Below are 26,889 nucleotides of genomic sequence, written 5' to 3'. Positions count from 1 at the left end.
CCATCATGACTCTCAGTTCATTACATCATGACTCTCAGTTCATTCCATCATGACTCTCAGTTCATTACATCATGACTCTCAGTTCATTACATCATGACTCTCAGTTCATTCCATCATGACTCTCAGTTCATTCCATCATGACTCTCAGTTCATTCCATCATGACTCTCAGTTCATTCCATCATGACTCTCAGTTCATTCCATCATGACTCTCAGTTCATTCCATCATGACTCTCAGTTCATTCCATCATGACTCTCAGTTCATTCCATCATGACTCTCAGTTCATTCCATCATGACTCTCAGTTCATTCCATCATGACTCTCGGTTCATTACATCATGACTCTCAGTTCATTCCATTATGACTCTCAGTTCATTCCATCATGACTCTCAGTTCATTCCATCATGACTCTCAGTTCATTCCATTATGACTCTCAGTTCATTCCATTACACATAAGATTCGTTGGACGAAGGCGTGTTCTGTAGGGAGGTTTGTTAAGATCCCCGACGCTCAGTCTGAACATTAACACCCATCGCTCGCTGTACGGTGTTGGAAGCATAAGGACCTTATCTTTCATACCATCAAAAAATACTAATAACAAAAAACGAAATGGATACACACCTTGATAGGGTTAGTGTTCCAACACGGCCATATCTCCGTGTTGCAGCGCTTGTTGATGGCAGACCACAGGGACCACCTGTGCTAATTAGCTACATTGGCTACAGAAAGTATTCACAGCACTTGACTTTTTCCACATTTTGTTGTGTTACGGCCTGAGTTTAAAATGGATTCAATTGAGATTTTGTGTCACTGGCCTACACACAATACCTCATAATGTCAAAGTGGAATTAGGTTTTTGAAATGTCAAATGAATAAAAAATGTAAAGCTGAAATGTCTTGAGTCAATAAGTATTCAACCCCTATTGTTATGGCGAGTCTAAATAAGTTGCATGGACTCACTCTCTGTGTATTAATAGTGATTAATATGGTTTCTGATTGACTACCTCGTCTCTGTACCCCACACATACAATGATCTGTAAGGTCCCTCAGTTGAATTTCAACCACAGATTAAACCACAAAGACCAGGGGGGTTTTCCAATGCCTCGCAAAGAAGGGCACCTATTGGTAGATGGGTACAATAAATAAAAAGCAGACAATAAATATCCCTTTGAGCATGGTGAAGTTACTAATTAGGCTCAGTCACTACAAAGATACATGCGTCCTTTCTGACTCCGATGACGGAGAGGAGGAAAATCCCTTAGTGATTTCACCACGAGGCCAATAGTGACTTTAAAACACTTACAGAGATGAATGGCTGTGATAGGAGAAAACTGAGGATGGATCAACAACATTATAGTTACTCCATAATTAAAAAATATTTATTTAACCTTTATTTAAGTAGGCAAGTCATTTAAGAACAAATTCTTATTTACAATGACGGCCTAAACCAGCCAAACCTGGACGACGCTGGGTCAATTTTGCTCCGCCCTATGGGACTCCCAATCACTGCCGGTTGTGATACAGCCTGGATTCAAACCAGGGTCTGTAGTGACGCCTCTAGCACTGAGATGCAGTGCCTTAGACCGCTGCGCCGCTCGGGAGCCCAATACTAACCTAAATGACAGAGCGAAAAGAAGGAAGCCTGTACAGAATACAAAATTTCCAAAACATGCATCTGGTTTGCAATTAACTTTTTGTCCTGAATACAAAGCATTATGTTTGGGGCAAATCCAACACAACACATCAAGGAGACCGACTTCATATTTTCAAGCATGGTGGTGGCTGCATCATGTTATGGGTGTCATCGACAAGGACTAGGGAGTTGTTTAGGATAAAAAGAAACGGAATAGAGCTAAGCACAGGCAACATCCTACAAAACCTGGATCAGTCTGCTTTCCACCAGACACTGGGAGATATTCACCTTTCAGCAGGACAATAACCTAAAACACAAGGCCAAATATACACTGGAGTTGCTTACCAAGACGACATTGAATGTTCCTGAGTGGCCTAGTTACAGTTTTGACTTAAATCGACTTGAAAATCTATAGCAGCACTTGAAAATGTCTGTCTAGTAATGATCAACAACCAACCTAACAGAGCTTGAAGAATTTTTAAAATAATAACGTGACAATATTGTACAATCCACGTGTGCAAAGTTCTTAGAGACTCATCCAGAAAGACTCACCGCTGTAATGACTCTTAGAGACTCAGAAAGACTCACAGCTGTAGTGACTCTTAGAGACTTACCCAGAAAGACTCACAGCTGTAATGACTCTTAGAGACTCAGAAAGACTCACAGCTGTAGTGACTCTTAGAGACTTACCCAGAAAGACTCACAGCTGTAATGGCTCTTAGAGACTTATCCAGAAAGACTCACCGCTGTAATCGCTGCCAAAGGGGATTCTAACATGTATTGACTCAGGGGTGTGACTACTTACAGTATCAGTCAAAAGTTTGGACACACCTACTCATTCAAGGGTTTTTCTTTCTTTTTACGATTTTATACATTGCAGAATAATAGTGAAGACATCAAAATGATGAAATAACACATGGAATCATGTAGTAACCAAAAAAAGTGTTAAGCAAATCCAAATATAATTCATATTTGAGATTCCTCAAAGTAGCCACCCTTTGTCTTGATGAGAGCTTTGCACACTCTTTGCATTCTCTCCTACATATTCACCTGGAATGCTTCTCTAACAGTCTTGAAGGAGTTCCCACATATGCTGAGCACTTGTTGGCTGCTTTTCCTTCCCTCTGCAGTACAACTTATTCCAAACCATCTCAACTGGGTTGAGGTCGGGTGATTGTGGAGGCCAGGTCATCTGATCTATTTGTCACTTGCGCCGAATACAACACGTGTAGACCTTACTGTTAAATGCTTACAAGCCCTGAACTGCTATTTCTTGAACTGCATTGTTGGTTAAGAAAATATTTACTAAATAAACTAAAGTAAAAAAGAAAATAAAAAAAAGAAATGAACACAAGAAAATTACCTAACAATAACGAGGCTATATACAGGGGTACCGAGTCAATGTGTGGCAGTACAAGTTAGTCAAGGTAATTTGTGAGGTGGCTATGCATAGATAATAAACAGCAAGTATCAATCAGCAGTGGAAAAAACAAATGGGGGGAGTCAATGTATATCGTCCGGGTGGCCATTTGATCAATTGTTCAGCAGTCTGATGGCTTGGGGGTAGAAGCTGTTCAGCAGACTTATGGCTTGGGGGTAGAAGCTGTTAAGGAGCTTTTGGTCCTAGAATTGGCACTCCGGTACCGCTTGCCGTGCGATAGCAAAGAGAACAGTCTATGACTTGGGTGACTGGAATCTATGACAAGTTTTTGGGATTTCCTCTGACACGCCTGGTAATCCATCTGGACCTGTTGCTTTCTGAATGTTGACCTGTTTAAATGTCTTCCTCATATCAGCTACGGAGAACGTGATCACACAGTCGTCCGGAACAACTGATGTTCTCATGCATGCTTCAGTGTTGCTTGCCTCGAAGCGAGCAAAAAAGGCATTTAGCTCGTCTGGTAGGCTAGCGTTACTGGGCAGCTCGCTGCAGGATTTCCCTTTGTAGTCTGTAATATTTTTCAAGCACTACCACATCCGACGAGTGTCAGACACAGCGTAGTAGGATAACATTTTAGTCCTGTATTGATGCTTTGCCTGTTTGATGGTTCGTCTGAGGGCAGAGTGGGATTTCTTACGAACGTCCGGATTAGTGTCCCGCTCCTTGAAAACAGCAGCTCTAGCCTTTAGCTCAGTGTGGATATTGCCTGTAATCCATGGCTTCTAGTTGGGAAATGTACGTACAGTCACTGTTGGGATGACGTTTTCGATGCACTTATTGATGAAGCCGATGACTGATGTGGTATACACGTCAATGCCATTGGATGAATCCCGGAACATATTCCAGTCTGTGCTAGAACTGTGCAAAACAGTCCTGTAGTGTAGCATCTGCATCATCTGACCACTTCCGTATTGAGCGAGTCACTGGTACTTCCTGCTTTAATTTTTGCTTGTAAGCAGGAATCAGGATGACAGAATTATGGTCAGATTTGCCAAATGGAGGGCGGGGGAGAGCTTTGTACGCCTCTCTGTGTGTTAAGTAAAGGTGGTCTAGAGTTTTTTTCCCTCTGGTTGCACATGTTGCACATGTGACATGCTGGTAGAAATGAGGTAAAATGGATTTTAGTTTGCCTGCATTAAAATTCCTGGGCCACTAGGAGCGCCGCTTCTGAATGAACATTTCCTTGTTTGCTTATGGCCTTATACAGCTGGTTGAGTGCGGTCTTAGTGTCAGCATCGGTTTGTGGTGGTAAATAGACAGCTACGAATAATATAAGAACTCTTGGTAGATAGTGTGGTCTACAGCTTATCATGAGGTTTTCTACCTCAGGCGAGCAATACCTTGAGACTTCTTTAATATTAGACATCGCGCACCAGCTGTTATTGACACACACCTCCACCCCTGGTCTTACCAGACGTAGCTGCTCTTTCCTGCCAATGCATGGAAAAAACAGCCAGCTCTATATTATACATGTCGTCGTTCAGCCACGTCTTGGAGAAACATAAGATATTACAGTTTTTAATGTCCCGTTGGTAGGATAGTCTATCATAGATCGTCCAGTTTGTTTTCCAATGATTGCACGTTGGCCAATAATACGGAGGAAAGTGTTGGTTTACCTACTCGTTGGCAAATTCTTACAAGGCACCCTGCCCTCCTCTCCCTTTTCTTCTATATTTTCTTCACGCTGATGATGGGGATTTGGGCATTCTTGGTCAAATAGCACGTATACAGCCTGGAGGTGTGTTGGGTCATTATCCTGTTGAAAAACAAATGTTTGTCCCACTAAGTGCAAAGCAGATGGGATGGCATGTCGCTGCTGAATGCCGTGGTAGTCATGCTGGTTAAGTGTGCCTTGAATTCTAAATAAATCACTGACAGTTTCACCAGCAAAGCGCCCCAACACCATCACACCTCCTCCTCCATGCTTCACATGGGAACCACACATGCAGAGATCATCCGTTCACCTACTCTGTGTCTCACATAGACACGGCGGTTGGAACCAAATATCTCAAATTTGGACTCATCAGAAAAGGACATTTTTCCACCGGTCTAATGTCCATTGCTTGTGTTTCTTGGCCAAAGCAAGTCTCTTCTTATTATTGGTGTCCTTTAGTAGTGGTTTCTTTGCAGCAATTTGACCATGAAGGCCTGATTCACGCGGTCTCTTCTGAACAGTTGATGTGTCTGTTACTTGAACACTGTGAAGCATTTATCTGGGCTGCAATTTCTGAGCCTGGTAACTCTAATGAACTTATCCTCTGCAACAGAGTTACTCTGGGTCTTCCTTTGCTGTGGCGGTCCTCAGGATTGCCAGTTTCATCATAACACTTGATTGTTTTTGCGACTGCACTTGAAGAAATTTTAAAAGTTCTTGAAATGTTCCGGATTGACTGACCTTCATGTCTGAAAGTAATGATGGACTGTCATTTCTCTTTGCTAATTTGATATGGACTTGGTCTTTTACCAAATAAGGCAATCTTCTGTGTACCTCCCCTACCATGTCACAACACAACTGATTGGCTCAAACGTATTAAGAAGGAAAGAAACTCAATAAATGAACTTTTAACAAGGCACACCTGTTAATTGAAATTCGTTCCAGGTGACTACCTCATGAAGCTGGTTGAGAGAATGCCGAGAGTGTGCAGAAAACTATGTAGAAAATAGTAAAAATAAAGAAAAACCCTTGAATGAGTAGGTGGTCCAAACTCTTGACTGGTTCTGTATGTAAATGAGACATTCCTGTATTTCATTTTCAATACATTAGACATTTTTTTCTAAAAACATGTCTTCACTTTGCCATTATGGGGTATTTTGTGTAAATGTATTTAATCCATTTTGTATTCAGGCTGTAACACAACATTTTGGGGAAAAAGTCAAGGGTTATGACTATTTTCTGTAGCTCACGTGAGCCAGTCTTGGGCGAAGCTAATGGCCGAGAACTGAAGGGAGAAGGCAGAATGGCTGAGAACTGTAGGAATGGAAGTTTTCCAGAGCTAGTAGCATCAGTGCTTTCCTACTGGGTTCTGGTAGCAGCAGTGCTTTCCTACTGGGTTCTAGTAGCATCAGTGCTTTCCTACTGAGTTCTAGTAGCACCAGTGCTTTCCTACTGGGTTCTGGTAGCAGCAGTGCTTTCCTACTGAGTTCTAGTAGCAGCAGTGCTTTCCTACTGGGTTCTAGTAGCAGCAGTGCTTTCCTACTGGGTTCTAGTAGCAGCAGTGCTTTCCTACTGGGTTCTAGTAGCAGCAGTGCTTTCCTACTGGGTTCTAGTAGCAGCAGTGCTTTCCTACTGGGTTCTAGTAGCAGCAGTGCTTTCCTACTGAGTTCTAGTAGCAGCAGTGCTTTCCTACTGGGTTCTAGTAGCAGCAGTGCTTTCCTACTGGGTTCTGGTAGCAGCAGTGCTTTCCTACTGAGTTCTAGTAGCAGCAGTGCTTTCCTACTGGGTTCTAGTAGCAGCAGTGCTTTCCTACTGAGTTCTAGCAGCAGCAGTGCTTTCCTACTGAGTTCTAGTAGCAGCAGTGCTTTCCTACTGGGTTCTAGTAGCAGCAGTGCTTTCCTACTGGGTTCTGGTAGCAGCAGTGCTTTCCTACTGGGTTCTGGTAGCAGCAGTGCTTTCCTGCTGGGTTCTAGTAGCAGCAGTGCTTTCCTGCTGGGTTCTAGTAGCAGCAGTGCTTTCCTACTGGGTTCTAGTAGCAGCAGTGCTTTCCTACTGAGTTCTTGTTGCACCATAATCTGATTAATCAGGCTGTAATACACAATGTATGTACAGCCTGGGACATTTGTGTGAAAAATCGTGGAAATGTTCCTTACAAGCCAGAATGTAGAACAAAATTACATTAAAACTTTCTCTTCAGATTGCCTGTGCGGTTTGTCCATCAGCTGCTCAAATCCACAGTAAATTATAGTTTACAAATGCAAAGTGCGGTAACAAAATGTAGGTAATATCGGCCTTTGTTTTTTGTGTCCACATTTTCCAAACGATTAAATATCTGCTCTGAATGAAGATTCAACGATGTCTGCAGAAACAATGGGGTGTCCGATATGACATCACATCTCTTTTGTTTATTGAAGTACAGTAAGAGATGTGGATTTCCAACCGGAAACGGAATTGTTTCATGGGTCCCTGATCTGTACTACACAGAAATGCTTAATTATGGATATGAATGTCATTCTCTTCATGGGGACGTATTCCGAATAGGTACACAAAGGCAGACATATGCAATATCCTCATTTACATATTTGGGTATTATTCTACACGCTGGCGTTTATTTAAATGAGCTCTGCCCCGAAACAAGACCAAATTTGGTTGGTCCGGACTGGACCTAATCTGTACCAATCATAGATGAGTTTGGACATCAAAGTTCTGTACAGTAATTTAGAGTACAGTACAGTTTAGTAGAGTGTAGTACAGTAGGGTATAGTACAGTACAGTAAAGTAGTGTATAATTAAGTAGAGTATAGTTCTGTATAGTAGATTATAGTATAGTTCAGAAGAGTTTAGATCCATGCAGTAAAGTAGAGTTCAGTAAAGTAGAGTAGAGTACAGTAGAGTACAGTATAGTAGAGTTTAGTACAGTAGAGTAGAGTACAGTAGAGTTTAGTAGAGTGTAGTACAGTAGAGTATAGTACAGTATAGCTAATTACGGGGAAGTAGAGTACAGTAGAGTAGAGTACAGTAGAGTAGAGTAGAGTAGAGTAGAGTACAGTAGAGTAGAGTACAGTAGAGTAGAGTAGAATATAGTTCAGTACAGTAGAGTTCAGTAGATTAGAGTATAGTTCAGTACAGTGCATTGTAGTTCATTACAGTAGAATATAGTTCAGCACAGTAGAGTTCAGTAGATTAGAGTATAGTTCAGTAAAATAGACTTCAGTAGAGTTCACTAAAGGTGATTACAGTACAGTTCAGTATAGTTCTGTACGGTACAGTAAATAATAGTTCTGTAAAGTAGAGTAGAGTACAGTAGAGTATAGTACAGTAAAGTAGATTAGAGTAGAGTATAATTTAGGACAGTACAGTCAAGTAGAGTTCAGTAGAGTATAGTAAAATACAATAAGGTATAGTTCAGTAGAATGCAGTACAGTACGAGTTCTGTAAAGAAGATTACAGTCAAGTAGAGTTCAGTAGAGTATAGTTCAATACAGTACAAAAGTAGAGTATAGTATAGTAAAATACAATAAGGTGGAGTAGAGTTCAGTAGAGTACAGTACAGTAGAGTTCTGTAAAGTAGATTACAGTAGAGCAGAGTTCAGTAGAGTACAAAAGGAGTAGAGTAGAGTAGTTTATAGTTCATTACTGTAGAGTAGAGTACAGTTCAGTACAGTAGAGTACAGTAGAGTTCATTAAAGTAGAGTACAGTTCAGTACAGTAGAGTACAGTAGAGTTCATTAAAGTAGAGTACAGTTCAGTAGAGTACAAAAGGAGTAGAGTAGAGTAGTTTATAGTTCATTACTGTAGAGTAGAGTACAGTTCAGTATAGTAGAATACAGTAGAGTTCATTAAAGTAGAGTACAGTTCAGTACAGTAGAGTACAGTAGAGTTCATTAAAGTAGAGTACAGTTCAGTAGAGTACAAAAGGAGTAGAGTAGAGTAGTTTATAGTTCATTACTGTAAAGTAGAGTACAGTACAGTAAAGTAGAGTTCGGTAAAGTAGAGTAGAGTTCAGTAAATTATAGTTCAGTACATTAAATAGTAGAGTTCAGTAGAGTGTAGTGCACTACAGTACAGTAAAATAGAGTATACGTCAGTAGAGTATAGTACAGTACAGTAGAGTTCAGTAAAGTAGACTATAGTATAGTACAGTAGAGTAGAGTACAGTAGAGTAGAGTTCATTAAAGTAGAGTACAGTACAGTACAGTAGAGTACAGTAAAGTAGACTATAGTATAGTACAGTAGAGTAGAGTACAGTAGAGTAGAGTTCATTAAAGTAGAGTACAGTAGAGTAGAGTTTAGTTTAGTACAGTAGAGTACAGTACAGTAAAGTAGAGTACAGTAAGGTACAGTTAAGTAGAGGTCAGTTCAGTAGAGTACAGTTCAGTAGAGTATAGTTCAGTAGAGTATAGTTCAGTATAGTAGAGTAGAGTGCAGTAGAGTAGAGTAGAGTAGAGTATAGTAAAGTAGAGTATAGTACAGTAAAGTAGAGTAGACTTCAATACAGTCGAGTACAGTAGAGTAAAATACAGTAAAGTAGAGTTGAGTTCAGTTCAGTAGAGTTCAGTTCAGTATAGTAGAGTACAGTAGAGTAGAGTGCAGTATAGTTCAGTACAGTAGAGTAGAGTTCAGTAAAGTATAGTAGAGTTCAGTAGAGTATAGTTCAGTACAGTAGAGTAGAGTTCAGTTCAGTAGAGTACAGTAGAGTAGAGTGCAGTGTAGTTCAGTACAGTAGAGTAGAGTGCAGTTCAGTATAGTAGAGTACAGTAGAGTAGAGTGCAGAAGAGTTCAGTACAGTAGAGTAGAGTAAAGTATAGTAGAGTACAGTAGAGTAGAGTGCAGTATAGTTCAGTACAGTAGAGTTCAGTTCAGTATAGTTCAGTACAGTAAAGTAGAGTTCAGTTCAGTAGAGTAGAGTAGAGTAAAGTATAGTAGAGTACAGTAGAGTAGAGTGCAGTACAGATCAGTACGGTAGAGTTCAGTTCAGTATAGTTCAGTACAGTAGAGTAGAGTTCAGTAAAGTATAGTAGAGTACAGTAGAGTAGAGTGCAGTATAGTTCAGTACAGTGGAGTACAGTTTAGGGAAGGGCTTTTGAAATTATTTCAGTATTTGAATAATAACGTGATATTTATTCAGATATCCGGATAGTCGGAATACATGTCTTTTAAATAAAAACATTTTTGTGGAAACTCCAATCAAGACTTGCTCCTGTGCGTGAGAGAGAGAGACGGTGAGCTGCTTGTGACAGAGGGGCGAGAGAGGAGCAAGGGCCAGTGTGTGTGGCATGGAGACAGAGAGAACGTTTCTAAACCGACTCATGCTAATTAGACAGACTTGTTTCTGCCATAAGATATCTATCTATCATACCATCTGGTAGTGCCTTTCTTGACTGCATTAAATCGTTGTAAAGAAGCTAGCTACGGTAGCCAGCTAAATTAGCCAGCTAGAAAATAAATGTACTCACTACTGAAAGTCTCTCTGGGTAGAAGAGTCTGCTAAATTACTAACATGTAAATGTATTTTGATGTGCTCCCTGTCCAATGTCTACACAGGGGCGGTTGGACCCCCTTGTGGCCCCCCTAAATGTGGAGTATGAAATAATTTTTACATAACTAATTTTTGCTATCGTCCTTTTTTTTACATCCGTTATTAGACAGTGGCAACGCGGAACACTAATGATTATGAACATGGTCTTTTGCCTGCTAATGCAGTGAAGAAAACTATATGACAACAATAACATCTAATGTAACTGGCCCCTCTAACAGTACAACTGGCCCCAGCTTGGCCCCTCTAACAGTACAACTGGCCCCAGCTTGGCCCCTCTAACAGTACAACTGGCCCCAGCTTGGCCCCTCTAACAGTACAACTGGCCCCAGCTTGGCCCCTCTAACAGTACAACTGGCCCCAGCTTGGCCCCTCTAACAGTACAACTGGCCCCAGCTTGGCCCCTCTAACAGTACAACTGGCCCCAGCTTGGCCCCTCTAACAGTACAACTGGCCCCAGCTTGGCCCCTCTAACAGTACAACTGGCCCCAGCTTGGCCCCTCTAACAGTACAACTGGCCCCAGCTTGGCCCCTCTAACAGTACAACTGGCCCCAGCTTGGGCCCCCCAGTTTAAATGGTCTAGAACCGCCACTGTGTCTACAACAACTCCATTCATATTAACCAGCCTACCTGTTGGTTTATCATTGTAGCTCCTTGTCATTTAGCCAACTGAATTAGGTTGACATTTTAATTCCATTTGCATTGACCAGATATCTCCCAGTCCACTAGCTGTCCTCTCTGATTGTAGCACGGTTTTGATTGACAACAAAAACAAGCTACAGGTGTAAAACGTGTGTAGGCTACCGGGGAATCCTATTTTATGAAGCGTACATAATACAAACTATCATAAAACTGTTTTATTGAACTGTAGCAATGTCACATATATATCTTTTTTATACATTTTAGACAACGACAAATGTTTTCCCTGATTAATCAAAATACTAACGTTCGTTCGAATATTTGAATACCTGTACCCATCCCTAGTAATGGGAAAGGGGGGATACCTAGTCAGTCAGGCTACATGTTGATGCTCATAATGGGAAAGGGGGGATACCTAGTCAGTCAGGCTACATGTTGATGCTCATAATGGGAAAGGGGGATACCTAGTCAGTCAGGCTACATGTTGATGCTCATAATGGGAAAGGGGGGTTACCTAGTCAGTCAGGCTACATGTTGATGCTCATAATGGGAAAGGGGGGTTACCTAGTCAGTCAGGCTACATGTTGATGCTCATAATGGGAAAGGGGGGTTACCTAGTCAGTCTGGCTACATGTTGATGCTCATAATGGGAAAGGGGGGATACCTAGTCAGTCAGGCTACATGTTGATGCTCATAATGGGAAAGGGGGGATACCTAGTCAGTCAGGCTACATGTTGATGCTCATAATGGGAAAGGGGGGATACCGAGTCAGTCAGGCTACATGTTGATGCTCATAATGGGAAAGGGGGTTACCTAGTCAGTTGTACAACTGAATGCATTCAACTGAAATATGTCTTCTGCATTTAACCCAGCCCCTCTGAATCAGAGAGGTGGGGGGGGGGGGGGGGGGGGGGCTGCCATCATCGACATCCACGTCGTCGGTGCCCGTGGAACAGCGGGTTAACTGCCTTGCTCAGAACGACAGGATGCTGGCCTTCTAGGCAGAGTTGCAAAGAAAAACCCATATCTCAGACTGGCCAATAAAAAGAAAAGATTAAGATGGGCAAAAGAACACAGACACTGGACAGAGGAACTCTGCCTAGAAGGCCGGCATCCCGGAGTCGCCTCTTCACTGTTGACGTTGAGACTGGTGTTTTGCAGATACTATTTAATGAAGCTGCCAGTTGAGGACTTGTTTCTCACACTAGACACTAATGTACTTGTCCTCTTGCTCAGTTGTGCACTGGGGCCTCCCACTCCTCTTTCTATTCTGGTTAGAACCAGCAAGGCACACCTGTATTTAGGGAATTTTTCCCGTTTTTCTCTGCAGGTCCTCTCAAGCTGTCAGGTTGGATGGGGAGTGCCGCTGCACAGCTACTTTCAGGTCTCTGCAGAGATGTTCGATCGGGTTCAAGTCAGGGCTCTGGTTTGGCCACTCAAGGACAATCCTGCATTGTCTTGGCTGTGTGCTTAGGGACGTTGTCTTGTTGGAAGGTGAATCTTCGGCCCAGGTCCTGAGCGCTCTGGGGCAGGTTTTCATCAAGGATCTCTCTTTACATTACTCAGTTCATATTCCGCTGAAAAACATCCCCACAGCATGATGCTGCCTCCACCTTGCTTCACCGTAGGGATGGTGCCAGGTTTCCTCCAGATGTGACGCTTGGCATTCAGGCTCTCTAATGAGTTGGATAAACAATACTTTCCTTTGGATATTTTGTATTGAATTTCGAGCAGCTGAAGGACAAATTGCACAGACAACCGGTAGAGTAATTTTTGATGTAATTTTATTAAACATTAGATTAGTTGCAGCAGTGCTTTCCTACTGGATTCAACTGCCTGAAGGAATAAGGAAATGGATGTTAAAAACAAGAAGACTGCAGCCTGTTGATGTTGACTAGTGGAAAAGCCTGGCTCCTGTTGTACTGAGCTACAGAACTTTGTCTCCAACAAGCAGAGAGATGAGCCAGTATCCTACAGTACGGCAGAGGGAGAAAGAAGATAGAGGGTTTTTCTTTCCTTTCCTGATGTATCTCTAACAGGATGAAGTCAGGCCATCTGAGTTTCATACCTACAGAGATATAAATGGGTACCTGTAGGACGTTGCTGCTTCCTGTCACTTTGCATGTCTCTCTCTCTCTGGGGGATGTTAAAGAGCCCCGGCTAGAAGAGACAGTCAGTCAGGCAGGGGTGAACTGGAGATGTCACAAGCAGAGCAGAGCCAATAAATCAACGTGATCTCGACAGTTGTATGGTTTGGGCAACCTGTGGATTGAGCAGGAGAAAGGGGAGCTGTCCTAACAGCTAAGGGGAATAGCAGGCTGCTCAAATCAAATCAAATCGTATTGGTCACGTACACATGGTTAGCAGATGTTATTGTGAGTGTTGCGAAGTGCTTATGCTTTTAGATCCGAAAGTGTAGCAGTATTTAACAGGTAATATCTAACAATTCCTCAACAAAACCTAATACACACAATCTAGTAAAGAAATGGGATGAGAATATATAAATATAAAACATATGGATGAGCAGTGACAGAGTGGCTAAGATACAACAGATAGTAAAGAATAGATAGTGAAGGATACAGGATACAGTAAATAGATATGAGATGAGTAATGTGAGATATGTAAACATTCTTAAAGTGGCATTATTAAAGTGACTAGTGTTCCATTTATTAAAGTGGCCAATGATATCAAGTCTGTAGGTAGGCAGCCTCCTCTCTGTGCTAATTATGGCTGTTAGAATCTGTTTTTCAATCTCTCTGTCCCAGCTTTGATGCACCTGTACTGACCTCGCCTTCTGGATGATAGCGGGGTGAACAGGCAGTGGCTCGGGTAGTTGTTGTCCTTAATGATATTTTTTGCCTTCCTGTGACATCGGGTGGTGTAGGTGTCCTGGAGGGCAGGTAGTTTGCCCCCGGTGGTGCGTTGTGCAGACCGCACCACCCTCTGGAGAGCCCTGTGGTTGTGGGCGGTGCTGTTGCCGTACCAGGCGGTGATACAGCCCGACAGGATGCTCTCAATTGTGCATCTGTAAAAGTTAGTGAGGGTTTTAGATGACAAGACAGATTTTTTCAGCCTCCTTGTGGTTGAAGAGGCGCTGTCTGTGTGCATGGACCATTTCAGTTTGTCGGTTTTATGTACACCAAGGAACTTTAAACTTTCCATCTTCTCCACTGCTGTCCCGTCGAGATGGCTAGGGGGGTGCTCCCTTTGCTGTATCTTGAGGTCCACGATCATCTCTTTTGTTTTGCTGACATTGAGTGAGAGGTTATTTTCCTGACACCACACTCCAAGGGCCCTCACCTCCTCCCTGTAGGCTGTCTTGACATTGTTGGTAATCAAGCCTACCACTGTAGTGTCGTCTGCAAACTTGATGGTTAAGATAGAGGCATGCATGGCCACGCAATCGTGGGTGAACAGGGAGTACAGGAGGGGGCTGAGAACGCACCCATGTGGGGCCCCAGTGTTGAGGATCAGCGGAGTGGAGATGTTCCTACCTTCACCACCTGGGGGCTGCCCGTCAGGAAGTCCAGGACCCATTTGCACAGGGCGAGGTTGAGACCCAGGGTCTCAAGCTTAATGATGAGTTTGGAGGGTACTATGGTGTTAAATGCTGAGCAGTAGTCAATGAACAACATTCTTACATAGGTATTCCTCTTGTCCAGATGGGATAGGGCAGTGTGCAGTGTGATGGCGATTGCATCGTCTGTGGACCTATTGGGGCGGTAAGCAAGGTGGAGTGGGTCTAGTGTGACAGGTAGGGTGGAGGTGATATGGTCCTTGACTAGCCTCAAAACACTTCATGATGTCAGAAGTGAGTGCTACGGGGCGATAGTCATTTAGCTCAGTTACCTTAGCTTTCTTGGGAACAGGAACAGTGGTGGCCATCTTGAAGCATGTGGGGACAGCAGACTGGGATAGGGAGAGATTGAATATGTCCGTAAACAAACCAACCAGCTGATCTGCGCACGCTCTGAGGATGCGGCTAGGGATGCCGTCTGGGCCGGCAGCCTTGCGAGGGTTAACAGGAAAGCCCACAGTCTTTGGTAGCGGGCTGCGTCGGTGCCACTGTATTGTCCTCAAAGCGCGCAAAGAAGTTATTTTAATCTGCGACGGGGCTGGTTTTCTTTTTGTAATCCGTGATTGTCTGTAGACCCTGCCACATACTTCTCGTGTTTGAGCCGTTGAATTGCGACTCCACTTTGTCTCTATACTGACGCTTTGCTTGTTTGATTGCATTACGGAGGGAATAACTACACTGTTTGTATTCGGCCATGTTTCCAGTCGTCTTGCCCTGATTAAAAGCAGTGGTTCGCGCTTTCAGTTTTGCGCAAATGCTGCCATCAATCCACGGTTTCTGGTTAGGGAATGTTTTAATAGTCACAGTAGGTACAACATCTCCAATACACTTCCTTATAAACTTGCTCACCGAGTTCAGCCTACCACTGTTTTCAATGGCTGTCACTTTTATTATAAGACAAAATCCTCCCAGATTGCAGTTCCTAGGGCTTCCACTAGATGTCAACAGTCTTTAGAAAGAGTTTCATGCTGGTTTTTGGAAAAATTAGCCAGAAATTTTACTTTTTCTAGGTAGCTCCCATTTTGTCTGTAGTGTTTCCAAGCGTGTGGAAGAGAGCACGTTCTTTGGTATTTTTCTCCGGTAAAGACAATAACGATTCTCCGTCTTAAATTTGATCGTTTATTTATGTATTAGGATACCTAAGGTTTGATTATAAATGTTGTTTGACTTGTTTGGAAAAGTTTATTAGTAACGTTTGGGATTCATTTTGTATGCATTTTGATGGAGGGAAACTGGGTGGATTATTGACTGAAGCGCACCAGCTAAACTGAGTTTTTATGGATATAAAGAAGGACATTATCAAACAAAGGACCATTTGTGATGTATCTGGGACTTTTGGAGTGTCAACAGAAGAAGATCATCAAAAGTTTTTTTTTATTATATCGCCATTTCTGACTTTCGTGGCGCACCTGCCTGGTTGAAATATGTTTTTCATGCTTTTGTATGCGGGGCGCTATCCTCAGATAATCGCATGGTGTGCTTTCGCCGTAAAGCCTTTTTAAAATCTGACACAGCGGCTGGATTAACAAGAAGTTAAGCTTTATTTTGATGTATTACACTTGTGATTTTATGAAAGTTAAATATTTATAATTCTGTAGTTTGAATTTCGTGCTCTGCAATTTCACCGGATGTTGGCCAGGTGGGATGCTACCGTCCCACCTGCCCATAAGAAGTTAACTAGGGACTGGACCTTAGCGAGTAATATACTCGGAAGCGGTGGGTAGTGTGCGCGCATCCGAAGCCTCACTAGAAGACTGCTCCGGCACCCACCCAGAATTTTGCAAGTTCTAGCAACAGCCCTAGCAATGGAAGCTAGAACTCGGGAAATTCTATTGTGATGCAGTGGGGGCACTTTTTGGCAGGGGGACACTATTTCGCATGACAGAAAATTATGTCATGACTTTAGAAGCTTCAGTTAGGCTTATTGACATAATTTGAGTCAATTGGAGGTGTATCTGTGGATGTATTTCAAGGCCTACCTTCAAACTCAGTGCCTCTTTGCTTGACATCATGGGAAAATCTAAAGAAACCAACCAAGACCTCACAAAAAAAATTGTCTTCCTCCACAAGTCTCGGTCTTCCTTGGGAGCAATTTCCAAATGCCTAAAGGTACCACGTTCATCTGTACAAAAAATAGCACGCAAGTATAAAACACCATGGGACCACGCAGCCACCATACCGCTCAGGAAGGAGACACGTTCTGTCTCCTAGAGATGGACGTACTTTGGTGCGAGAAGTGCAAATCAATCCCAGAACAACAGCAAAGGACCTTGGGAAGATGCTGGAGGAAACAGGTACAAAAATATCTATATCCACAGTTAAACGTGTCCAAGTTAAACAATTTAAAGTCAATGCTACCAAATACTAATTGAGTGTATGAAATCTTCTGGCGCACTGGGAATGTGATGAAATAAATAAAAGCTGAAATAAATCATTCTCTCTACTATTATTCACATTCTTAAAATAACGTGGTGATCCTAACTGACCTAAAACAGGGATTTTTTACTTGGATTGATTATGGTGACTTGTTGTAAATGCATGCAGCCTCCTCTGTCTACCAGAGACTGGACTCTGTTTATCATACAGCCTCCTCTGTCTACCAGAGACTGGACTCTGTTTATCATACAGCCTCCTCTGTCTTATAGAGACTGGACTCTGTTTATCATACAGCCTCCTCTGTCTTATAGAGACTGGACTCTGTTTATCATACAGCCTCCTCTGTCTTATAGAGACTGGACTCTGTTTATCATACAGCCTCCTCTGTCTTATAGAGACTGGACTCTGTTTATCATACAGCCTCCTCTGTCTTATAGAGACTGGACTCTGTTTATCATACAAACTCCACTGTCTTATAGAGACTGGACTCTGTTTATCATACAGCCTCCTCTGTCTACCAGAGACTGGACTCTGTTTATCATACAGCCTCCTCTGTCTACCAGAGACTGGACTCTGTTTATCATACAGCCTCCTCTGTCTTATAGAGACTGGACTCTGTTTATCATACAGCCTCCTCTGTCTACCAGAGACTGGACTCTGTTAATCATGCATCCTTGCGCTTTATTAGAAATGCCAAGTCACTCACCCACCACCGCACCTTGTACCAAATGATAAGTTGGACCTCACTTTATATGCGCAGAAAGCTACATTTGTATGTGTTCATCTACAAAGGCCTTTTTAGGTAAACTCTCTCTTTACCTCTGTAGTCTGGTCTCCTTCACCACCAGCAGTTACCATACCTGGTCTGCTAGGTGGTTGCTACTTAAAGTCTCCAGGACATTTACAGTATTAGGCAAGACTGCCTTCTCGTCTTGTGCACCAGACGCATGGAATAGTCTACAATCCATGTATTATCTAGATATGTTAATGCCACTGAATGAATTTAAAATATTGATGGGAGACTCTGTTACAGAGGAGTGTAAATGCTTGTTTTAGGCTGGATCATGTTGTGTGTGATGTTTTAATTCTGTAATGTATTGATTGTTGCTGCCTTCTTGTCCAGGTCTCCCTTGAAAAAGAGACTCCGGGTCTCAATGGGCTTTTCCTGGTTAATTAAAATGTATAAATTGCCCTTGCTAGTTTGATTGTATTGACATTCCTAGCCTTAGTTACATTAGTCAGTTTTGGTCCAGAATATTGAGTCATTGAAACTGAAAGTGCATCCTGAATGGAGGCAGCAAACAATGTACCAGGCCAGCTGGGATTTATAACCTGATAGCAATATTCTTTGGGTTATCAAGAAATGTATAGGTGAATTATATGAATCATGCATTGAACTGCATCTATTCTGCCAACAATGCCTTAATGTACGCCATGGAACGTTGACTCAGATATACCGTAAATTCCGGACTATAAACAGCAACTTTTTTCCCAGGCTTTGAACCTCGCAGCTTAAACAATGACGCGGCTAATATACTGCTCCAAAAAATAAAGGGAACACTTAAACAACACATCCTAGACTCTGAATGTAAGAAATAATCTTATTAATTACTTTTTTCTTTACATAGTTGAATGTGCTGACAACAAAATCACACAAAAATAATCAATGGAAATCCAATTTATCAACCCATGGAGGAATGGATTTGGAGTCACACTCAAAATGAAAGTGGAAAACCACACTACAGGCTGATCCAACTTTGATGTAATGTCCTTAAAACAAGTCAAAATGAGGCTCAGTAGTGTGTGTGGCCTCCACGTGCCTGTATGACCTCCCTACAACGCCTGGGCATGCTCCTGATGAGGTGGCAGATGGTCTCCTGAGGGATCTCCTCCCAGACCTGGACTAAAGCATCCGCCAACTCCTGGACAGTCTGTGGTGCAACGTGGCATTGGTGGATGGAGCGAGACATGATGTCCCAGATGTGCTCAATTGGATTCAGGTCTGGGGAACAGGTGGGCCAGTCCATAGCATCAATGCTTTCCTCTTGCAGGAACTGCTGACACACTCCAGCCACATGAGGTCTAGCATTGTCTTGCATTAGGAGGAACCCAGGGCCAACCGCACCAGCATATGGTCTCACAAGGGGTCTGAGGATCTCATCTCGGTACCTAATGGCAGTCAGGCTACCTCTGGCGAGCACATGGAGGGCTGTGCGGCCCCCCCAAAGAAATGCCACCCCACACCATGACTGACCCATTGCCAAACCGGTCATGCTGGAGGATGTTGCAGGCAGCAGAACGTTCTCCACGGCGTCTCCAGACTCTGTCACGTCTGTCACATGTGCTCAGTGTGAACCTGCTTTCACCTGTGAAGAGCACAGGGCGCCAGTGGCGAATTTGCCAATCTTGGTGTTCTCTGGCAAATGCCAAACGTCCTGCACGGTGTTGGGCTGTAAGCACAACCCCCACCTGTGGACGTCGGGCCCTCATACCACCCTCATGGAGTCTGTTTCTGACCGTTTGAGCAGACACATGCACATTTGTGGCCTGCTGGAGGTCATTTTGCAGGGCTCTGGCAGTGCTTCTCCTGCTCCTCCTTGCACAAAGGCGGAGGTAGCGGTCCTGCTGCTGGGTTGTTGCCCTCCTACGGCCTCCTCCACGTCTCCTGATGTACTGGCCTGTCTCCTGGTAGTGCCTCCATGCTCTGGACACTACGCTGACAGACACAGCAAACCTTCTTGCCACAGCTCGCATTGATGTGCCATCCTGGATGAGCTGCACTACGTGAGCCACTTGTGTGGGTTGTAGACTCCGTCTCATGCTACCACTAGAGTGAAAGCACCGCCAGCATTCAAAAGTGACCAAAACATCAGCCAGGAAGCATAGGAACTGAGAAGTGGTCTGTGGTCACCACCTGCAGAACCACTCCTTTATTGGGGGTGTCTTGCTAATTGCCTATAATTTCCACCTGTTGTCTATACCATTTGCACAACAGCATGTGAAATGTATTGTCAATCAGTGTTGCTTCCTAAGTGGACAGTTTGATTTCACAGAAGTGTGATTGACTTGGAGTTACATTGTGTTGTTTAAGTGTTCCCTTTATTTTTTGGAGCAGTGTATATGGGTGCGGCTTATATTCAGGTGCGCTTAATAGTCCGGAAATTACAGTAACCTATTTTTAAAACCTTGTATGAAGTCGGTTTTGTAGCATAAACTTTGAATTTGATATTTTTGACTGATATTATAATCTGTTTGTTTCATATCTGCAAAGTAGTTTGAATGTTGTCAGCTCCACTTTAAACTTTAGGTCACTGGTTACTTTGTGTGAAATTACTTAATCGTGAAATGTTTTTTGGAATGGGAAGTAATAGTTGTACATTTCAACTGGGAAATGATTAATGGTTGTGTTTGTATTCATATGTTTATCCTTTACCATCAGGCTGTGTGTGACTGCTGTCTTTCCATCAGCCCTGTCTGGTGGTGTAGTGGTCCTTTAACATCAGGCTGTGTGTGACTGCTGTCTTTCCATCAGCCCTGTCTGGTGGTGTAGTGGTCCTTTAACATCAGGCTGTGTGTGACTGCTGTCTTTCCATCAGCCCTGTCTGGTGGTGTAGTGGTGTCTGGAGAAGTGGGTATACTCTAATTTTGCCAAAAAGTTCCCAAATGTCCTGATTTTCACTCTCAAAATCACACTTTTTTTTTATATAGAAAATAAATAAATATGTGATGGTCTAAGTCCACAACATAAACCACATCAATCTGATTGGTTGGGCCTGTCAGGGACTGTCTCCCCAGGCGCATCCATGTCTACACCACTGATGCAAACAGCCCATGATGGCATTTGCGCATTACAAATAGCCTACTAAACAACACTTCTGACTAAACTTTTTCAATACCTGGTTTACATACCCGTTGTTGCCTTAGTTAGCATTTACTGGTAGATATCATACGTTTAAACATCTTTCCTACACTACCTGTTACCGATGTCATCCTTCTGTGAGCTGCTCCATGCCAGAACCAGCTGAGAGCGGCACACTCTGGCTGGCTACAAATGATATTCTGCTGAAACTAGGCTATGTGTGCGGCACGCATGGGACTATATTTCACGTGCTTTGTGATTGTGTAGGCTACTTTGTGCATGAATTCTCTGTTGAACTACATACTTGTTAAGTTGTATACCTCCACTACACTACTTTGATACTCACCAGTAGAGATTAAGAAGTGAGTATCTGCAATGTCCACGTAAAAAAAACAGGGTGTACGGTTTATACCCTTCACTACACCACTGGTCCTCTCCTGCATGCGTGCGCTGGTATTACGGTTGCTGTCCTTTCAGAATCATGAACCTTTCACCCACTGAAGGTCTGTAGGTTCACCACTGAAGGTCTGTAGGTTCACCACTGAAGGTCTGTAGGTTCACCACTGAAGGTCTGTAGGTTCACCACTGAAGATCTATTGGTTCACCACTGAAGGTCTATAGGTTCACCACTGGTTCACCACTGAAGGTCTATAGGTTCACCACTGAAGGCCTATAGGTTCACCACTGAAGGTCTGTAGGTTCACCACTGAAGGTCTATTGGTTCACCACTGAAGGTCTATAGGTTCACCACTGGTTCACCACTGAAGGTCTATAGGTTCACCACTGAAGGTCTGTAGGTTCACCACTGAAGGACTATAGGTTCACCACTGAAGGTCTGTAGGTTCACCACTGAAGGACTATAGGTTCACCACTGGTTCACCACTGAAGGTCTATAGGTTCACCACTGGTTCACCACTGAAGGTCTATAGGTTCACCACTGAAGGCCTATAGGTTCACCACTGAAGGTCTATTGGTTCACCACTGAAGGTCTATAGGTTCACCACTGAAGGTCTATAGGTTCACCACTGGTTCACCACTGAAGGTCTATATTATGTAATTTATTTTGTTGTTCATATAATTAAAAAAACTGTTCGACAGGAGTAGGCAAAACCATAAGCAAACAGGTAAACTGGGATAAGACTAAAGAGTTAATCAGGGTGAACTGGGATATGACTAAAGAGTTAATCAGGGTAAACTGGGATATGACTAAAGAGTTAATCAGGGTAAACTGGGATATGACTAAAGAGTTAATCAGGGTAAACTGGGATATGACTAAAGAGTTAATCAGGGTAAACTGGGATATGACTAAAGAGTTAATCAGGGTAAACTGGGATATGACTAAAGAGTTAATCAGGGTAAACTGGGATATGACTAAAGAGTTAATCAGGGTAAACTGGGATATGACTAAAGAGTTAATCAGGGTAAACTGGGATATGACTAAAAGGTTAATCAGGGTAAACTGGGATATGACTAAAGAGTTAATCAGGGTAAACAGGGATATGACTAAAGAGTTAATCAGGGTAAACTGGGATATGACTAAAGAGTTAATCAGGGTAAACTGGGATATGACTAAAGAGTTAATCAGGGTGAACTGGGATATGACTAAAGAGTTAATCAGGGTAAACTGGGATATGACTAAAGAGTTAATCAGGGTAAACTGGGATATGACTAAAGAGTTAATCAGGGTAAACTGGGATATGACTAAAGAGTTAATCAGGGTAAACTGGGATATGACTAAAGAGTTAATCAGGGTAAACTGGGATATGACTAAAGAGTTAATCAGGGTGAACTGGGATATGACTAAAGAGTTAATCAGGGTAAACTGGGATATGACTAAAGAGTTAATCAGGGTAAACTGGGATATGACTAAATGAGTTAATCAGGGTAAACTGGGATATGACTAAAGAGTTAATCAGGGTAAACTGTGATATGACTAAAGAGTTAATCAGGGTAAACTGGGACTAAAGAGTTAATCAGGGTAAACTGGGACTAAAGAGTTAATCAGGGTAAACTGGGATATGACTAAAGAGTTAATCAGGGTAAACTAGGATATGACTAAAGAGTTAATCAGGGTAAACTGGGATATGACTAAAGAGTTAATCAGGGTAAAGCGGGGTCGGGATATGACTAAAGAGTTAAACAGGGTAAACTGGGACTAAAGAGTTAATCAGGGTAAACTGGGACTAAAGAGTTAATCAGGGTAAACTGGGACTAAAGAGTTAATCAGGGTAAACTGGGACTAAAGAGTTAACCAGTGTGATTGTTCCAAAGACAGGTATTTTCTGTTCCATGGTAGCAAGATCTTATCTATTTTTGCTAACTTTCTATTAAAATGTATTGTAGTGAGAGAATTTCTTTCGGGATATGAATACTGAGTACAGTATGTCCACTTCACCATCAGACCATTTAATTGGTAAACTAAACTCAGCAAAAAAGAAACATCCTCTCACTGTCAACTGCGTTTACTTTCAGCAAACTTAACATGTGTAAATATTTGTATGAACATTTAACAACTGAGACATAAACTGAACAACTTCCACAGACATGTGACTAACAGAGATGGAATAATGTGTCCCTGAACAAAGGGGGGGTCAAAATCAAAAGTAACAGTCAGTATCTGAGGTGGCCACTAGCTGCATTAAGTACTGCAGTGCATCTCCTCCTCATTGACTGCATTGACTCGATCCTACTCCAGAGTACAGGCCTTGGTGTAACGCTCATTCCTTCGACGATAAACGCGAATCCGACCATCACCCCCGGTGAGACAAAACCGCGACTCGTCAGTGAAGAGCACTTTTTGCCAGTCCTGTCTGGTCCAGCGACGGTGGGTTTGTGCCCATAGGCGACGTTGTTGCCGGTGATGTCTGGTGAGGACCTGCCTCCGCCTACAAGCCCTGAGTTCAGCCTCTCTCAGCCTTTTGCGGACAGTCTTAGCACTGATGGAGGGATTGTGCGTTCCTGGTGTAACTCGGGCAGTTGTTGTTGTCATCCTGTACCTGTCCCGCAGGTGTGATGTTCGGATGTACAGATCCTGTGCAGGTGTTGTTACACGTGGTCTGCCACTGCGAGGACGATCAGCTGTCTGTCCTGTCTCCCTGTAGCGATGTCTTAGGCGTCTCACAGTACGGACATTGCAATTTATTTCCCTGGCCACATCTGCAGTCCTCATACCTCCTTGCAGCATGCCTAAGGCACGTTCACGCAGATGAGCAGGGACCCTGGGCATCTTTCTTTTGGTGTTTTTCAGAGTCAATAGAAAGGCCTCTTTAGTGTCCTAAGTTTTCATACCTGTGACCTTAATTGCCTACCGTCTGTAAGCTGTTAGTGTCTTAACAACCGTTCCACAGGTGCGTGTTCATTAATTGTTTATGGTTCATTGAACAAGCATGGGGAAACAGTGTTTAAACCCTTTACAATGAAGATCTGTGAAGTTATTTGGATTTTTGCGAATTAGCTTTGAAAGACAGGGTCCTGAAAAAGGGACGTTTCTTTTTTTGCTGAGTTTACACGATAATGTAAAAGTTGTATATTTTTGTGATCCAATACACTGATCATCATTTGGTTGTATTCCAGAGTTAGAAACATGATCTAGATCCTCTATGAGGCTGTGGATCCAAATTGTGGATTTAAAAGAAAACATGAATCATCAGCAAACAACGACTCCTTTGTTTTTAAGCCACGGATTTCTAATCCCTTAATATTATTGTTGGATCTGATTTTAATAGATAACATTTCCATGGCCATATTAAATAGATATGCCTTTTACACCTAGGGTTACTATACATAACTTTAACCTATTGTATAAGAGATTCTCCAAAATTTAAATATTCCAGGCATTTACATATAAATTCCAGTCGCAAATACAGAGTGGCGCAGCGGTCCAAGGCACTGTATCTCAGTGATAGAGGCTTCAGTACAGACACCCTGGTTCGAATCCAGGCTGTATCACAACCGGCCGTGATTGGTAGTCCCATAGGGCGGCACACAATTGGCCCAGCGTTGTCCGGGTTTGGCTGGTGTAGGCCGTCATTGTAAATAAGAATTTGCTCTTAACTGACTTGTCTACTTAAATAAAGGTTAAATAAATAAATAAGATAAAAAAAGCCTTTTCAAAGTCAGCTTTGAATACCATGCCTGTTTTCCCGGATTTTCATAGTGTTTTATTGTTTCCAGTACTTGTCTTATATAATCTCCAATGTATCGTCCAAGTAAAAAACCTGTCTGATTAGGATGAATAATATCCGACAATACCTTTTTAATTCTATGTGCTATGCATTTTGATAGAATTTTTGCATGACAACACAGATTTTTTTAAATGGACTGGATTTTTATATACACCACCTGGATCCTGTTTCAGTAATAATGAAATCAGAACTTGTTCAGTGTCTGATAATCCGAAATGTTTATAGGAGTGGTTAAAACATGCTAATAATGGTCCTCTGAGTACATAAAAAAAAGGTTTGGTATACCTCAACTGGTTTCCCCGGACTTAAAGGCTTTAAATGCATCAAGAAGTTCCTCCTCTGTAATTTGGCCTTCACATGAGTCTTTCTGTACACATGTTAATTTCACATTATTTACATTATCTTTCAAAATATTGTTTGGTGAATCATGGGTGACTCTGTCATTTGTAACAAGTTTCAGTAAATTATTTTTGGTTGCATTTCTATGTTGAAGATGAATAAAGATATTGGTGCATTTTCCACTATATTTTCCACTACAGTTCGCTTTATTTTTTTAATAATATATTACACTTCATCTTTCTTGAATAACTTCCTCCATTACTTTTAGTTTTTCCTCTAACGTATTCTCTGCCTCTATGGTACAGTTTTTATTGCTATCTACAGTAGACAGGTTACCTTGGCATTCTTGGGCACAGGGACTATGGTGGTCTGTTTGAAACAGACTGGGTCAGGGAGAGGTTGAAAATGTCATTGAAGACACTTGCCAGCTGGTCAGCGCCTGCTATGAGTACGTTTCCGTCTGGCGCTGCGGCATTGTGAATGTTAACCTTTTTAAAGACCTTACTCACATCGGCTACAGAGAGCGTGATCAACCAGTCGTCCGGAACAGCTGGTGATCTCACACATGGTTCAGTATTGCTTGCCTCGAATCGAGCATAGAAGGCATTTAGCTGATCTGGTAGGTCTTGCATCACTGGGCAGCTCACGGCTGGGTTTCCTCTGTAATCTGTGATAGTTTGCAAGCTCTGGCACATCTGACGAGCATCAGAGATGGTGTAGTTGGATTCAATCTTAGTCCTGTATTGACGCTTTGTCTGTTTACAGTGTTTGACCAGTTGTTTGTATACATTATCTGTCATTGTGGCGTTCAGCCTGACTACCCAGGGTGCTGGGAACAGAAGTATTATAGAGCAACTGCCCCAAAAAAATTACTTCTCATTTAGAAAATCAATATGTGTCACGACTTCTGCCGAAGTCGATGCCTCTCCTTGTTCGTGCGGTGTTCGGCGGCCGAAGTCGATGCCTCTCCTTGTTCGGACGTTGTTCGGCGGTCGAAGTCGATGCCTCTCCTTGTTCGGGCGGCGCTCGGCGGTTGAAGTCGATGCCTCTCCTTGTTCGGATGGTGTTCGGCGGTCGAAGTCGATGCCTCTCCTTGTTCGGACGGTTTTAGGCGGTCGAAGTCGATGCCTCTCCGTGTTCGGCGGTCGAAGTCGATGCCTCTCCTTGTTCGGGCGGCGTTCGGCGGTCGAAGTCGATGCCTCTCCTTGTTCGGGCGGCGTTCAGCGGTCGAAGTCGATGCCTCTCCTTGTCCGGGCGGCGTTCGGCGGTCGAAGTCGCCGGTCTTCTAGCCATCACCGATCCATTTTTCATTTTCTATTTGTTTTGTCTCGTTTTTCCACACACCTGGTTCTCATTTCCCTCATTATGTGTTGTGTATTTAACCCCCTGTTTTCCCCATGTCTTTGTGTGGTATTGTTTTTCTGTTCATGTATGCGCACGTTAGGCTGGTTAAGCTGGGTTATGTTAAACCCGTATTTGTATTTCGTGTTAGTTTGTTCCGTGTGCTTTTGGGTCGCCAAATAAAAAGCTCAGTTTTGCTACCAACTATCTGCTCTCCTGCGCCTGACTTCCTACAGCCCTTCACGCATACCCTGACAATATGAGTCAAAAACATTTATTCTACTGTCAAAATTGACTACAAAGTGTAAAATA

At 42.8% G+C, this 26,889-nt stretch overlaps 1 protein-coding gene across 1 annotated transcript in view; it reads left to right on the top strand.

Annotated features, from left to right (window-relative positions):
• The window catches only part of LOC106570774 (neurocalcin-delta A-like), a 73,436-nt gene that overhangs the window by 919 nt on the left and 45,628 nt on the right, over nt 1-26,889 (top strand). The gene's annotated exons all lie outside the window — the stretch shown is intronic.

The sequence above is a fragment of the Salmo salar genome, chromosome 14 (genome assembly GCF_965601325.2).
Source record: "Salmo salar chromosome 14, fSalSal1, whole genome shotgun sequence".
Taxonomy (NCBI): Eukaryota; Metazoa; Chordata; class Actinopteri; order Salmoniformes; family Salmonidae; genus Salmo; species Salmo salar.
This window is presented reverse-complemented; position numbering and strand designations above follow the sequence as displayed.